Raw genomic sequence first — 11,290 nt, 5'->3', positions numbered from 1 at the left:
CCTTTGACGTGTCCAGCATACAAGACCTCATCTCTTTTTGTAAAAATAGTTTAAAAGAGTCATTGGTATGGTTAGGGGAACTAGCGACAGTGTCGTCAGACTCCATGTCAGACATAGCAGGTAAGTAATTACTTGGTAGATTAAGCTAACACAGGTAAGTAACTGGGTAGATTAAGTTAAAGTGCGGGAATACAAACCCCCTTTTTTTATGCGTTTATAATTAAATCTAAAATCAGGGTAAATCTTGTCTAATGAACAGATATAAAATCTAATCAAATCCCCCTTTTTTTTAACTCTAAAACTCTAAATAAAGCCAAGTAAGTTAAAATACTCGATCATGAAAACGAATTGACCGGCAAATCTGGGCATAAAAGGTAGCGAGGAGGCAGACGGGGAAAAGACAGCTGATCGGGACTTCAAAAGCGCAACCGTCGAGCTCGAGGCAGCCGATGTCAAAGGAGTCAAGGAATGAACCTTAGAAGGCAGGGGGCGTAGCACCGCCGCTGCCAAGGTTCATTCCGCTACATGGGGAAGAAAGAGAGAGGGAGATGCGCTCGTGCTGGGAAGCGAGCGCGTCGATAGTCCCGATTTAAACAACCGCGGACCCCCAGGGGCCATAAAGGGTGGGCGCTTAGCTGTACAGCGCCCCACCCGAAACCCCACGCGAGGGCGGGAAAATAAACTAATGAATCGGTCCATGGAGCGGAAAAGCAACAAAACAGCCAAGGAGGGAGCAAGCGATGAGGGTCACAAAGGCGAGGGAAGCCTAAACATCAGTAAGGAGGGAAAGGGGGACGACTACCATAGATTGGAAGTCGAGAAGGAGAAGGGTAACAGAAGTAGCCATATGAGGAAGTGAGGGGTAGGGAAAACCAAAGCCCAGTTAACAAGCAGTCAATAAGGAGTATTAAATCAATATCAATAATACAAATAACAATGTATTACAATGTCAAAGTAAGAGAGTAAGCAAAGCAACTTATCTGTTTGCGAGACGCATTTAAAAGAGGGTTCTTCAGAAAGTGAGACAAGATCAGTGCTCCCTAGTCCTGATAACTCCTTTCTGGCCCTCTCAGGCGTGGTTCCCCACAGCTCTGGAGCTTTCTTGCGACATTCCCTTCTTGATTCCTGCAACGAAAGGTCTTGTTCTAAACGCAAACGGAGAAGATCACCACCTGGTTCTTTCAGGGAGTTTGAACCTTCTTGCCTGGAGAGCATCAGGCAATCTAACGAGTTGTCTGGACTTTCGTCATCTGCTCTCACTCTCCTCAGAGAATCCTGGGCACCTGGAACTCACTACAGATATAATAATGATACAGCGCGCGGGTCACCTGACCAATAATTTCGCCACTTCTGGCTTCGGGCCCATATATTTCAAATCTCCATATACATTGATCAGATGATCCTCGCGGTCTGCTATCAGATATGTGTGAGTTCCTTTCGTTATTCCTCAGAGTACCCGACTTACCATCCACCGACACGGGTACCTATGACCACAATGGATCAGGGAGCTAGCTGTAAAAGGAAAGGCAACAAAATACAACCCCAAAAATGACATTCAATACTTTTGTAAAATGACCACGGACAACTGGAAGTTTTAAAGTCTTTATCTAATTTAGTAAAATTCAGAAAACATCAAGTTCACAGTAAGTAAGCAATCGATAATCAGAATAACGTAAAGTACATAGCTAAATAGCAAATAAGTCAGAGCAACCATTTATAAGCTAATGGAACCAGGACACATTTCAAATGAAGGATCAGGAATTTAGAACGTTTAAGATGAGTCACTAAAGATGGGACAGGCTTCGATTAGGACTGGTATTCTAGAATTATCTCAGAATAATGAGACAGGAGTTCGGGACATTTATCCAACTAGGAGAGTCTATGAAGAGAGAGACGCTATGCTTTAAGGCAAAAGTTCTTTAGACAATTTAAGTAAGGAGGTTCTAGACCATATCAGGAAATGGCAAACTGCAATGCAAAATATAATTTCGAACAGGTAGGGTAACATAGGAACACTTTATGAAATAAATGCAAATGACTTTATGATTCAATGGTTGCGGCAAAAGCATGGAAAATTATCAGTTGCAAAGGTATGTCTTTATTGAAGCAAAAGACAGAAAAATAGAAAGGTGCGAGATTCAAGAGATTTGAGCGATATTTACCTAGACTGGTGTGGAAACCAAACCCTGGCCACGGGTCAGTTAAGAACAGGAAACCCTCAAGGAAGGATACCCCTCAATGGACAGCAGGTGCAGAATGGACACCCAGGACAGGACAGGAAGACCAGATTAGGATCAGGACAGGACCCTCAGGACAGGACCCTCAGGACAGGACCGGCACCCACAGTTCGGAAGCAACGCCTGCGCTCCACCCTCTCTGCAGCTATCGATCACGACCCCGATTGGGTCAGCGAACTCCCAGCAAAGTGCTCCGCCAGCACTTTAAGGTTTAGTAAAACCTTAGTCTATGGTCAATTTCGGACAGAGTACTCCGCAGTGCTCTGTATCTTCAGTCACCTATTGAGTGCGTTGGGTCAGTGACAGGTCAGCTAAACCAGACAAGTCGGACAATTCCCTAGGTGAACCCAGGGTAGTTATACTGTTTTGGGACGGTGTACCACCCCCCAATGTTGCAAAGTGTCAGAATCCCTCAATTTGGATTGGTCCTAAGGTAGGCTTTGGGTAACACACCAATCAGAATAGACTATTTGGAGGCCTAATTTACATCTCTGGGTACCGCCTAGCGAGATTGGGGTTCCCATGAGAAAGCCGCACAGAATACAATGAAGAGAATACATTTTGGTTACATTTGAGCATAATCATGATGCTTCTGCTGGGTGAGGTGTCCCTTTCCCAGGGTGGCTCTGGCATCAACCTTCTTTGGCCTCAGTTCAATGCCACCGCAGCTTCTGGCGAGTTTGCGCAGAAGTACCCTCCAAGATGGACTCCCCATCCCAGCACCCCTCCGAGTTGAGGATACATGAAAAGTAAGCGAAAACAAATTAATACATAGAAATAAATGTATGCAAACACATCATTGGTCTTGTACTTTAAACTTATCATTATAAAAATATACTATGCAGTTTAAATGTTAGCAACATATACACTGTGACAAGAGCATCACCACATTATTCACGAAAGCTGTGTATTACGCATGCGCACCTTTTCCCACCCAAACTTATAACTACGTCAGGTCACGTGAGTGTGACTGACGCATGCGCAGAATAACTTTTCAAGCGGCGGCCATTTTTAGAGACATGGATTAATCGTATTAGAAAACACATAGACAAGCTTCATCTACCTCGTTCGAATATAAAAATAAAAGATTAGTAAGACGTACAATTTATTAATTGATTACACACGGGCGAGGTTCATGACTCGAGCAAGTCGCGATGCGATGCTTGCTCTATCAATCCCCTCTTTGATGATATTTACTATCATCACAAAAATATAATGGAACCAGATGCCAACTTCTCACACCTTATACAGCTCTATCTCTTCCAACAATCTATTCAGCTTTTCCTTCTCATTTTTGGTAGGGTGAGAATTCTTCACCCTTTTGTATATCTGATTATTCATTTCCTCTAATTCAACCTCATCCACACTTCGTTTCACTCCTCTGGCATTCACTTGATGCTTTCTGGTGTGCTTACGGCATTTACAACAGACAAATATGAAAAATAGGATAAGACCTATAATTCCAATTGGCATCAGTACCTTGAACAATAAGCTTTTACCTAAGCTAGCAAGCCAATGACCTACATTTGAGAGACCATCTACCAGTCTCTTCCAGGCACTGTCAACCTCGAGTGGTTTGAGTTCCTTTTCCAAATTAGTAATGTTTTTCACATATCTTTTGAGCTGCACACTTTTGTCCGGAATATAAGTGCAACAATGTTGCGCCTTCAACATCCGGCAGACTCCGCCCTCTTTTGCTAATAAGGTGTCAAGAGCAAGTCTGTTCTGCAAAACCATTGATCTGATCGCAACCATTTCGGTATTAACCAGCAGAAATCCATGAGCTGTGTCAGTAGACAACACATCCACTATAGTGGACAATTTGCAAATTCTGTGAGTGTTCAGAACCACTCCCACTCCAGGTATCAGTGCACTGAAAATACTACCCATTATTTCACCTACGCTTTCTCTTTTACTACGCACTAAGCCATTAGTATTTTCACTGCTTCCAGCAACTTTGTTCACATGGTATATTTTCGGGAAGACAATGCCAAAGTAGCAGCTTCCATACCAGTGATCCGGCAATTTGAAATAAGCCTTGTCCCCACAAATATAATAAATTCCAGGAAACACAGGCTCTGACCCATTTTTGAAACCCCATCCTCCAATTACCTTGTAATTATGTTCACATTCACTGGAACCAATGAAAATGTTATTATAGTAGCTAGTCTTCTCGCGGTGAAGACATAGCTTTCCTTTCTTTTCAAAATCCAGCAACAGAGCAGGACCCGCCCCACCATTTGAGGTACCTTCCATGTTCTCAGCCCATTTTGGCGTTTTCTGTCTCTCGTCATCTGCCTTTCTTTGTATTTTTATTCTCCTTTTCTCTGCCATGTTCAGGAACATCTTTTCCTGCTCACGCAAAGAACAAGTCAAGTTATCTCTGTGTGCATCACCTATGTCGATATTACCTATAGTCAGAAAGTATTCGCCCATATAGCGAGTAACGTCACTTTTGGTATGTACAGGATTCAAATTCCCACGTATAGGAAGTTCAGAAAAGATCACGTCATTGTTAGAGTAATAGTACTGTAACGGTCCTCTTTTGTAAAATAAGCTTGCTAAAATGCTACAGGAGATTCCATATGTCAGGGGCAGGTGATGGTATGTCACGCCTTCAGCTACAGAGGTAGGTAGCTTCATGCAGACATAGCAATCTTCAATTTCCATAGTCTCTACATAGTGTATTAACAAGTTTGCGAAAACATTTAAATGTGTCTTATTCTTAACTCCATGATAATGTAGTCCTCCCTCATCTGATGCTTCTAGGTCTCATTTTGTTTGTCTGAGTGCTCTCTCCTGTCTTGCTACACTCTGTGTTGTCAGCTCTTCATTGTCAGTATTTACAATCTCAGTAGGGTCAACGTTAGTATTTTTGCTCACCGCAAAGGGAATGAAAACTGTTAGTCCTATCCAAACTAATATCACTATAATTATACTACATACACATACCTTGCAGCATGTTTCGCAACAACTGCGACTAGGTCTACCACTCACGCTTGAATCAGACATTTTTGGCTCAGAAGAAGTTTCTCGACCCCTCTTTGTGACTTTTCACCAGTAGCTTACTTTGTGCAAATTCACGGTGGCTCGTCTTCTTCTTCGGCAGAGTACTCAGGGACGGGTTCTCCGTCGCTTTCGTCAGTTATATCAAGATCTTCAAATTCTTCCAAAACGAGCGTCCATTCAGGAGACTTGTACTTTTTGTTTTGTCTTTTAATTCGATCGCTCCTTCTCTTGGAAGAGTCTTCTGGTTGTTCTGCTATGCGAGCACTTCTTCTTTCTTCTGCACGTTTTTCTTCCACCGTTTTTATCCTCAGCCTCAATTTCTTTATGAATCCAGGCTCAATGTGCTTTCTTTTCTTAAGTCTTTTAGTTGGCACTGAGACTTTGTTCTCTTCTCTTGCCCTTTTCTTTTCATTAGTTTGTGGCAATTCTGCTACTTCGTCCCTTCCTATCTCACTAGTTCCAGGACTTGCATCTATTTCTTCTGCCTGGTCACTAATCTGGCCTGGTTCAGGAGAGTTCTGTTTTTGCTTTTCAAATGTCTCTGTTTCTGTGTCCTGAACACGTTTTTCTAATCCTATCTGATCCTGTTCGAGCACTTCGATCTCTTGACTTTCTTCCGCTCGAATCTCTTTACTAGGTCTAGTTTGTTGTTTTCCCCCTTCTGGAGTTTGGGGAGGTGTATCAATTATCTGCTCAGTCCCTGTCTGACCTTCTCCTTCCTCAGTTTTGACGTGAATCTCAAGAGTCTGAGGTTCTTCGCCTGTGCCTTGCTTTTCCTCTCTATTCCACTCTCTTCCTTTCCAAATTCGTTCGCTTGTTCTGATGGGGTCTTCGGTGAGGTCAATCAAGGGTATCCACTCATCTGGCCATATGCTTGTCAGCTCGTCATCAGCTACTTCTGGACCAACTTTTGGGAACCCTTCAGCAGGCTGGACTCTTGGTAGCTCGTCATCAACTACTCCTGGACCAACGTCTGCAGACCCCTCAGCTCGACTGGTACTTGGCTGTGCGTCGTCAGTTACTTCTGGTCTTGCTTCTGCAGGCCCCTCTGCTGGACCGTCTTCTTCTCCAGGCTCTTTGTCGGGTTCTACCTTCTGGGTGTGGCTGGCGTGGATCCAATGGGGAACACCTGCACACTTCACTGCTGTGGTCATCACCAGGATCACTTGGCGCTTCTCTCCCCACCTCGGTTCCAGGCAGCTCGACCGAGTATGCTTCTTTATTTTGACCCAGTCCCCGGGAACCAGTTTGTGGAGAGGAGTCGTTGGATTGGCGACGGCGTCTTCTCCGATCTGGCGAGAGATATAACGCACTTGGTCACCTAATCTCTTGCAGTATTCAAGCACCAAATCATCAGTAATACTCAACAATTTGCTTCCTGGCACCCAGGCCTGTCTCATTACTCTTCCCATCAGGATTTCATGGGGGCTCAGGCCTGTCTTCCGGTCTGGAATACTTCGGAGTCCCATCAGAACCAGAGGCAGGGCCTTTACCCAGGTCATGCCAGATGCATCACACAGTTTCGCTAGTCTCGTCTTGATAGTCCCGTTTATTTGTTCCACTATTCCAGATGCCTCTGGACGATATGCACAGTGGAGTTTTTGCGAGATCCCAAATGCCTTACAGAGTTGGTCGATCACATCATTCTGAAAATGTCGGCCTTTATCTGATTCAATAGTGACTGGAACCCCGAATCTAGGTATCAGTTCTTTCAGTAAACACTTTGCTACTGTCAGTGCGTCACTTTTGGGAGTAGGGTAAGCTTCCACCCACTTTGAAAATAGGCAGACAATGACAAGGACATAACGCTTCCCTTCACAACGTGGCATGGTGATGAAATCAACCTGTATTCTCACAAAGGGACCCCCTGACCTCCCAATTTTCCCTAGTTCCACCATTGTTTTCTTGCCTGGGTTCATCTTTTGACATGACAGGCACCTCTGGCAGAGGGACTCTGCTACTTTCCTGAACCTTTTACTGTACCAAGTCTGTTGGAATACCAGAATCATGGCGTCCCTCCAATGTGTGATCCTTCATGTATCAATCTTGCCATTGTGCCAAGCAAGTGTCTGGGTAACACAGGCATACCATTTGGGCCCAAGATGACACCATCCTCACGTCTTGGTCTACACCCTTCTTCCTTCCACTTCTCTCTCTCTTGCCACGGTGCCGCCTGCTGCCATTCTCTCACTTCATCCCATGTAGGCACTTCTTCAAACACCCGAAGTTGGCAGCTGGTTCCGGGCCCTCCCCGTTTTGGATTTATGATATATCGATCCCTGGCGCATAATTGTGCCACTCGATCAGCAAAATCATTACCCAAGGTTACAGAGTCAATGTCCCTCTTATGGGCAGCACATTTGACCACTGCCAATTCCTTTGGTAATTGGATTGCCTCTAAAAGGTCTTGAACAACTTTTCCATTTCGAATAGGGGTACCTGATGAAGTCAGGAACTCCCTCTGTAGCCATAATTGGCCAAAGTCATGCACAACTCCAAAACAGTACTGACTGTCAGTATACACTGTTAGGCGTATGTTTTTCCCAATTTTGCAAGCTTTTATCATAGCTATCAATTCGGCTACTTGTGCAGACTTTACTTCAAATAAATAACCTGCTTCTACAATTTTTGTTAAGGAGACTACCGCATAGGCAGCACTCAGGCCTCCTTGTTCATGTCTTAGGCATGAACCATCCACAAACAATTCCATGTCATGTTTAGGCAAAGGTGTTTCTTTAATGTCTGGGCGTGGTTTTGTGCAAAATTCTGTTAAATCAATGCAGTTATGCTCCTCCTCCTCCCCACCTTCCATATCCATTGAGTCTGGAAGCAGAGTGGCGGGGTTCAGAATGTTGCACCTGACAATGTTTATATTCGCAGCACCCACGAGAATCCTCTCGTATTTAGTCAGCCGACTAGGGGTGAGATACTGAGTTTTCGTTCTTGTTAACAAAATTACCACTCCATGTGGAACATACACAGTTACAGGATGTCCCATGACAATGGATTCACTCTGTTCTAGACTTGTGCAAGTAGCAGCTACTGCTTTCAGACATCCTGGTAATCCAGCAGCCACTGGATCCAGGGTGGCAGAGAAATATGCCACTGGCCTTCTGGTTGTGCCATGTTCTTGGGTTAGGACTGACAACGCGCAATTATCGCGAGTGTCACAGAACAGGGCAAATTCCTTGGAATAGTCTGGCATTCCCAATGCAGGGGCTGTACACAGACAATCTCGCAATTTTGTGAAGGCTGTTAAGCTTTCATTATCCCATTCTACAATATCTGGTGATCCTCTCTTGGTCATTTTTATCAAGGGCCTAGCTAGGACTGCAAATCCCACAATCCATTGCCTGCAGTATCCTATCACTCCAAGGAACATTCTGATTTCTTTCTGAGTACGGGGTAACTGCATCTTTTGAATTATTCTCACTCTTTCTGATGTTACTTTCCTGATGCCTTTCTCTATCTGGTGCCCCAGATATTTCACTGATTTTGTACAGAACTGTAATTTTTCAGGGGCCACTTTATGTCCCTTCTCACCCAGGTGGTTTAGTAGGGCAATGGTGTCAATCACACAGTCCCTATGACTTTTGGACGCCACCAAGAGGTCGTCAATGTATTGCACCAAGACAGAATTTCCAGGTAAGACCAAAGTTTCCAAGCATTTTTTCAAGATCTGATTAAAGATAGAGGGGCTCTCTGTGTACCCTTGGGGGACCCTGTTCCAGACATACACGTGACTGTTGAAGGCAAATGAGAAAAGAAATTTGCTGTCTGGATGCAAGGGAATGGAAAAGAATGCATGACACAGGTTTATCACAGTGAACCACTCAGCATCCCAGGGAATCTGGTACAGAATCACTGCTGGGTTCGGGACAATAGGGCAGCAAGGAACCACTATTTTGTTTACCTTTCTTAGGTCCTGCACTACTCTGTACTTGCCACTAGGCTTTTTGATGCCCATAATCGGTGAGTTGCATGGACTACTCATTACTTCCTGTATGATGTTTCCTTCTAGCAATTTTTGTATTTCCAGGGCAACACCTGCTCTCACTTCTGCATTCATTCTGTAGGGTTTAGTATTAGGGTATACTGCATTGTCCTTGATGGCTATCTGTATGGGGTCTACGTTTTTCATCAATCCTACATCTTTTCCGGTAAAGTCCCATACCTCTGGCTTCACTGTTTCTTGGAGTTCTTTGGGCAAATCCTGCATAGTCATTCGTTTAATTTCTGAGTCAGGTCTTATTAACATTAATTTATAAATGCCATCTTCATCTGGGGTCTGAATTTCAACACCCTTTGGTGTGCAAAAGATGGTACAGTTCATTTTGCACAGCAAATCACGTCCCAGTAGGTTCACTGGACTGGTGTCACAAACGACAAATCTATGCATTTGTTTAAAATTTCCAATTGAGATCTCCATGGGCTCGGTAACAGGAGTACTAATCAGTTGATTAGATACACCCACTACTTGGATGGCTTCTCCCGAGAGGGGTAGGTTTGGAACGTCCACTGTTCTCACAGTAGAACGGGTAGCGCCAGTGTCCAACAGAAAAGTGACATCATTTCCGTCAACTTTTCCTTCAATGTATGGTCCGGACTGGTCCACCGGCAAGGAGGCGCCAAGTACGCACTCCTCGTCCTCCCCTATCAGGCCCCGTCAGTACTGGTCATCACAAAGGAAGGTATCGTTTAGTAAATACTGCGAAGTTGCTGCATTTCTGTTCTCATCGCATCCCCAGACTTCTACGTCATCACCCTGTGGTGATTTTCCCTTAAATACTTGCTTTGGTGCTCTGGGCAACTGAATCGTTTTTACCTGTTGTTGTGTCTTTCTTGGTCTTTCTTTCTGCGTCTGTGGAATTAAATCAGGTGTTTGGGAGATATCATCCTGCAAATAGGGACACTCGTCTCGCCAGTGTCCAATTTCTCCGCACTGGTGGCAGGGAAATTTCTTTTTAGCCTCCTCCCTGCTCATTTTGGGCCGGGGCTTGCCTCCACCCCCACCCCCAGGACCTTTGTTCTCATTAGATTTAGCCATTTTACTCAATTGTTTTTCCTGCTGTTCTGCGAGTTTCACTTGAGCCCACATAACCTTCTCCTTGAGAGCCTTTTTCTTTTCTGCCATCTCGTCCTCGCAGTACTTTGCGTACCGCAGGACCTCATCCATCTTTTTAGTATGCCAACAGATTTTGTTATCTTTTATCCACTGACAAATTTCGGGTCTTAAACCATTTACAAACCTGTAAATAAAATGTGTCATATCCTTCATCTCGATATTATCTATGCCACTGTATGTTTTGAACACCTGCAACAGCCTTTCATAAAAGGAATGCACTGTCTCGTCTCTTTCCTGCGTGGTTCTATCTATCTTGGTCCAATCAGTTTCCTTTGCTGGCACTTTTGATTTCAGATGCTGAATTACTTGCTCATATTTTTTCATCACTTCTTTCGATGGTTCCCCTGTGTTGCCATCTCTCGCGTATTCCTCACTAGGCCAAGCTATGGCTATTTTACACTCGGTCCACAGATCTACCGGGACCACAATGTCGAAAAACCCATCCAGGTCTTTCCACAGGCATTTTTGCACCTTTACGAACCTTTCCACCTGCCTGTACCAGTCCACTGGCTTTTCGCGCAATTTGGGGAAATCATTAGTAAAGGACACAATATCCTGTCTGGACCATGGAACGTGCACGTACATCCCACCTGGTACCACGCGCATAGGGCATAACTGTTCTGGTTTCTCAGCTTCTTTTAGCAAGAATTCGGGAGTTGCCTGCCTAGACCTGGCCTCATCCTTTTTCTTGGCCCATCTGGCTTTCCACCTTTCCACATCTCCCCATTTCTCCAATACTGTCAATAGATCTTTGACCTGCGCTTTCTTCCCTGACATATTCAAGTTTTCCAAATCTTTGTCTGAGAAATCTGCCCTGTATGGTTTTCGCAGCGGCTTCGATCTAGAAATATCTATTCCCATGCTAGCAGCTGTGTCTGTCAGTTTTTCGTGAAGTACTCTGGTACTTCGGGTGAGACTC

Source organism: Lissotriton helveticus, chromosome 6, assembly GCF_964261635.1.
Source record: "Lissotriton helveticus chromosome 6, aLisHel1.1, whole genome shotgun sequence".
Classification (NCBI taxonomy): domain Eukaryota; kingdom Metazoa; phylum Chordata; class Amphibia; order Caudata; family Salamandridae; genus Lissotriton; species Lissotriton helveticus.
This window is presented reverse-complemented; position numbering follows the sequence as displayed.